This window comes from Rhineura floridana, unplaced genomic scaffold (genome assembly GCF_030035675.1).
Source record: "Rhineura floridana isolate rRhiFlo1 unplaced genomic scaffold, rRhiFlo1.hap2 scaffold_19, whole genome shotgun sequence".
Taxonomy (NCBI): Eukaryota; Metazoa; Chordata; class Lepidosauria; order Squamata; family Rhineuridae; genus Rhineura; species Rhineura floridana.
The window spans coordinates 75,679-81,190 of NW_026902519.1; the positions used below are offsets into that span (position 1 = coordinate 75,679).

Consider the following 5,512-nt stretch of genomic DNA (forward strand, 5'->3'; position numbering starts at 1 on the left):
GACCACTTGAAAATTGCTGAGGGACTTGGTGGGCCACTTAATGATTTTTCTGCTGGTGTAGCAATTGTCATGTGCTGTGGCTAGGTGTAGTGTGGTTTTTAACAGTATTTTTATTACTGCTTTTATTTCTTACATTCTCTTTTGTTGCATTATAGTTTGCATTCCATGGAATTCAATTAAAAATCCATATGAATATTTAATGTGGGCATGCCACGGACCACCTGAATGAAGCTCACGGACCACTGGTGGTCCATGCACCACAGTTGGGGAACATCGAATCTGGGGTGAAGGTAAGACTGGTTGGTAGGAGATTGGAGGACAGGCTGACTTTTTAATGGAGGAGAAGGATACCATAAATAACTCACCTTGAAGCTTTCCAGTTGCGGTTCTCCTCTCCGGGAATGTACCTTACCAAAGGCATGTGCCTGCTTTTTGAGAGAGATCTGTAGATGAGCCCTTCTTCTCATCATATCCACAGTTCCCGTATTAGATCCTCAGAGCAAGAAACACAAGAGTGATAAAAATGGAGCAATCAGCATTTTAGGCAGTAGCTGCTTTCTGCAGTGCTAACACAGGACTCAGATAAGCACAAAAGCTTCTCACAGGCAAGCACAACTGAGGGCAGTTAACAGCCATGTTGTGAAGTTATTTGAAATCACACTGCACTGAGACCCCATATTTTCGGAGGGGAGGAGAGGTATTGCATTCATGTCCTGCTTGTGGACTTCTCAGAGGCTTGCTGACTGACCAGCGTGGGAACAAGTTGCTGGACTAGAATCGCCTTTTGGTCTGATCCAGCAGGGCACTTCTTATCCTTTAAATTGGAGTGGCCAAAATTGAACCTGAGATCTTCTGCATGGAAAGCATGAACTCCCCAATGAACTACATCCTCACAGTTGACTGCACATAATGGAAAGGAACCAGATGGGACGTCTCTCAATCCTTCCAACCTCCTTCCTCTCTCCAGCCAGCCGCGGATTCCTTGCCTTTCCTGCCGCTTCTCTCTTTCTTCGCCCCTTTTGCATTCAGGTCTCTCCTTCATTGCTTTAACTCACCTTGAAGCCTTACAGCTCCCCTCTTCGGGAACAGGCAGCAACTACTCCAAACCTGGGAAAGAAAAGGGAAAAAATCAGTTCCTCCTTTCTCTCAACATCACCAGACAGGATGAGGTCATCACAACTATTTTCATTCTTTCTGATGTCATCTCTAGGAACTAGAACTCTATGGTTTTAACCCTTTGGAGGCTGTCATTTGGGCTGTCTGATCATAAGAACAGTCGGGCTGTTCAATCAGTCCAGGCAGTGGCCTATCTAGTTCAGCATCCTGTTCTCACAGTGGCCGACAATATGTCCCTGGGAACCCCATAAGCAGGACGTGAGCGCAAGAGCACTCTCTCTTCCTGTGGTTTCTAAGTGCATGTGGGGCACTGCCCCCCTAAACCCCCACCCCCCAGGCCTTTCTCTGTTTCTTACATTCATATTCATACGTTACCTCACGTCTCTGGGAATCTTCAGGTGTCTCAGGCTGTCTCCTTATTGTTTTCTTTCACGTGAAGATGGGTTCTGAGCTTGTGCAGATCTTGCAATGCAATCTGAACGTTACACAGTTTGTGGTAAGGCCTGGAGCAGGGAAACCTTTTTTTACTGTTAAGGCCCGGGCCACATTCCCTACAGAATATATGTCAAGAGTCACATGCTGGCGCTGGGCAGGGCTGGGGTCAGTGGTAGGCAGGACTGAAGCTGGAAGTGGGCAGGGCCTAATAAAAAGTAGGCAAGACCACCTTTCTCTCTGTCTTTCTGCCGCCTGTTTTCTCTGTCTCCTCCTTTCTGCCATCCCCTTCTCCTTCTCTCCCTCTCACCAACCAAAAGGCTGCCGTGGGAAAGGCAGAGAACTATTGCCAGCGGGCTGACCTGTTAGTCGCAGAGGGCTATCAAGTAACATGTTTACATCCGCACTCTTTCGAGAAGGGAGCATTAATACTGTAGTAGAGCACTTACAGGGACAACTTTGCAAAACATAGTCTTTTGTCACTTGAAAAGCTTCTCCGAGTATTTATTTTTAAATCAATTACCTGATGCTTTTTCTGACACTTTTTCTTGACAAAAATAAAATAAAATGGCTCCTTCTTGCCAACTTTTGTTGTCCTGTATTTCTTTCTCTCTGCTAGGACCTCTATTTCTCTCTTGGGTACCACTTGGTCTTCCTCTCAGTTTACCCTCAAGATCAGAATACATCTGGAGAGAAAAATCACACCTAGAATACCTACCCCCTAGAATCCTGGTTACCCCCGCCAAGCATCCTGGGAAATGTAGTCAACAGAGTCAGACTACTCCTAGAAAAGTCTCTGTTGCAGGCAACAACTACTTAAGAGATCAGTGGCACTTTGGCTATTTTCTTTTTCTGTAGCACCATTTGTGTGCATGGTGCTCTATTAGAATGGTGGGGGATCTGCTTTAGCCTGAGGGCCGCATTCCCTTCATGGCCACATGCCATGGTGAGTGGGGCAAGCCGCAAAAGTGGACAGAGCAATGAATGTACACTTTGTGCAGTAGGCTAGTTTATGCACATACTCACATACCCCTCTCTCACCTCCATCCAGGCAAGCAAGAGCCGTTATCAGAGTTCAAGGTCACATTCGTGCCAAACCAAAACAAGGAGGGTGACAAGGAGGACAGAGAGGGGTGTGGCCTGGGGATTGGGGCAGGGAACCAATCAGGCAATGCATAAGCAAGGGGCACTGAGAAACAAGCTGACAAGGGAGCAAGTGAGAAACCCACAGCAAGGCACCAGCAAGGGGAGCACAAGATGTCAGCCATCCAATGGAGGGGAGGGTTAACCACTTAAGCATATATGAGCATAAGAAATGCACTGCTGGATCAGGCAAAAGGCCCGTCTAGATGAGCACTGTTTCCCAAAGTGGCCAACCAGATCCTTATAGGAAGCCCATAAACGGGGCCTGAACCCAACAGGCCTCTCTGGCTCCTGATCTCCATCACTGGTATCCAGACAGGCATAGTGCCTCTGGAGATAATAGTCAATCATCAGGACTAGTAGCCATTGGGATCTTTCTTGAATCTCTCTAATCCTTTTCATTTCATCATCCCTGGTGTAGTCCTGAGGAAAATCACTCCCTAATGCCCATCTTTAGCCCCAGAAGGAAACTTCCTCGTTTCTTTGGAAATGAGTGTTTTAGGTCTGACACTACGGAGGACTGGAGGAGATATAATTTTCAGAAGACACAATAATTTTCTTTGTTTTACTTTTCGAGATATGTTTTAGATGTTTGTGTGTTTGCCACCTTCAGCTCCTTTGGAAGGAAGGGCAGGATATAAATTTAATAATTAAATAAATTTAATTAATAGATAAGTAAATAAATGTAATATTGATGGTTTCTTCTGCGGGTTTTTTTTGCCTGCTCCTCATAAACTGGCAAAATCAAAGAGATGCCAGGTTTAGCAGTTTGTAGTTCCATTTGTAACAAAAGTCTAAACATTTTTGAAAAGTAATTTTGATTTGTAATTATTGTTTGAATGTACTTTTAATATACCAGACATGATAATTTCATGGACAAACCAAATTATATATAATACGTTTTATGTTCCTAAAGTAACAAAGTGAATTTTGACCTGTAAGGGTGCTGAAAAATATATGTAGTGTCTTTCCAATTTTCCAAAACGTTCTTTACTAGAAAAAAACTTGTTTCTTCCCATGGCTTCAACTTTTCTGCAAATTTTACATCTCTACTGCAGTGTGATTTCAAAGAACCTCCCAGCAGTGGCTGTTAATTGCCCTCTATTTTATAGAAATGAAAAGCTTTTCTCTTTTTTAAAATAAAAAGTGAGAGGTGGCCTCTTCTGGCCCACATGCCCATATATCTACATATGGGATGAGGAACTTTTGGCCCTCCAGATGTTCTTGGACTACAGTTCCCATCATCCCTGCCATTGGCTATGCTTGCTAGGGCTGATGGGAATTGTAGTTCAGCAATATCTGGCAGACCAAAGGTTCCCCACGCCTGAGCTACATTTTGCACGGTTGCCAACTTTATTTTCTGTGAGGGACTCTTGCGCTTGCCTGAGGCAGAATCCTGTGTGAGCAGAAAGAATCTACCACTTAAATCCTAAATAGGGAATACTTTTTATCACTCTTGCATTTCTTGCTCTAATTGTTGATTATCTCTTATTGCAGCTGTGGCTACGATGAGAAGTACTGGGCGCAGAATAAGACACCCCCCGAATCAAGATTTTAAGCAGTAAAAAATATTGTCCGATCAACATAGCTATGCAAAAAAAGACTGTCCTGGGAGGTTTGAATTAAGCCTTCACCAACCTGGTTCAAACTTCAGTTTAACATGTTCCAGATGTTTTCTTCAGACACCCAGGCTGAAAAGCAAGGCATCAGACTTTGTGGAAGTCGCACTTTATAACTCAGAAAGTTTTGCTTTTTAAACCCAGATATTTACTTGCAATCTGGGGCTGCTCCACATTTCTGGTGATGAAGGGGAAATTCACTCCTCATATCCTCAGAGGCACCCCCCAGAGAATCCTGGGAACTGTAGTTTGTTTAGGGTACTAAAGAGTGTAGTTCAGGGATGGGTAAGCTACGGTTCCCAGGATTCTTTGAGGGAAGCCATGTGTTCTAAATGTGCTTTAAAGGTATGGTATATATGCAGCCAAAGACTTAAAGTGCTGCCATCCCTCTCTCACTATTTGTCCTGCTGGGAAACACGGTTACCTGCAGCCCTAATAAAAACAGCTGTCACGAGATTAGATAAATTCATGGAGGATGTTATCAGTGATTACTAGCCATGATGCCTATGTTCTCCCTCTACTGTTGGAGGAAGTATGCTTCCGAATCCCAGTTGCTGGAAACTGCAGGAGGAAAGAGTGCTCTTGCGCTCAGGTCCTGCTTGTGGGCTTCCTGGGGGCAATTGGTTGGCCACTATGAGGATGCTGGACTAGATAGCCTTTGCGTGTGTGTGGCTCGCTTTAATCCAAACCTAAAGTTCCAGCATGTACTTGAAGCTGTCCCACAAAATAGCATAGACTGGACATGGACTGCCTTCAAGTCGACTTATGGGTGACCCTATGAATAGGTTTTTCATTTGGTAAGCAGTATTCAGAGGTGGTTTGTCATTGCCTCCCTCTGAGGCTGAGGAGGAGTGACTGGCCCAAAGTCACCCAGTGAGCTTCATGGCTGTGTGGGGATTCAAACCCTTGTCTCCCAGGTCGTAGTCCAGCACCTTCACCACTACACCACAGTGGCTGGTGACCCCAAGACTAAAGAAACTTGCGGGCAATTGCCTAAGCAGCACAGTAGGTGGCAGTCATGGGATTGGTTTTTGGTTCTTCGTAAAACCTGAAGAAGCTTCAGAATATTTCAAAGATGCAAGAAACAGCTGTGCCAAAACAAAACAAAACAAAAATTAGAAAAGCTATTTTTGCAAGAGCACAATTGCTGCCTACTTTTTAATAATGTCAAAGTGCAAGGAGAGTCACTGGGAACTGCTGGA

General features: G+C 44.5%; 1 protein-coding gene across 6 annotated transcripts in view; it reads right to left on the reverse strand.

The window, feature by feature from the left end:
• Nucleotides 1-1,703, reverse strand: part of LOC133375375 (uncharacterized) — a 31,585-nt gene extending 29,882 nt beyond the window's left edge. For 5 of the 6 annotated variants that reach the window (XM_061606974.1, XM_061606971.1, XM_061606977.1 and 2 more), the window contains exon 1: nt 366-1,048. The gene's annotated coding sequence lies outside the window, so the exon portion shown is untranslated. The other variant, XM_061606972.1, reaches the window with a different exon arrangement.
• Between the last annotated feature and the right edge of the window lie 3,809 nt (nt 1,704-5,512).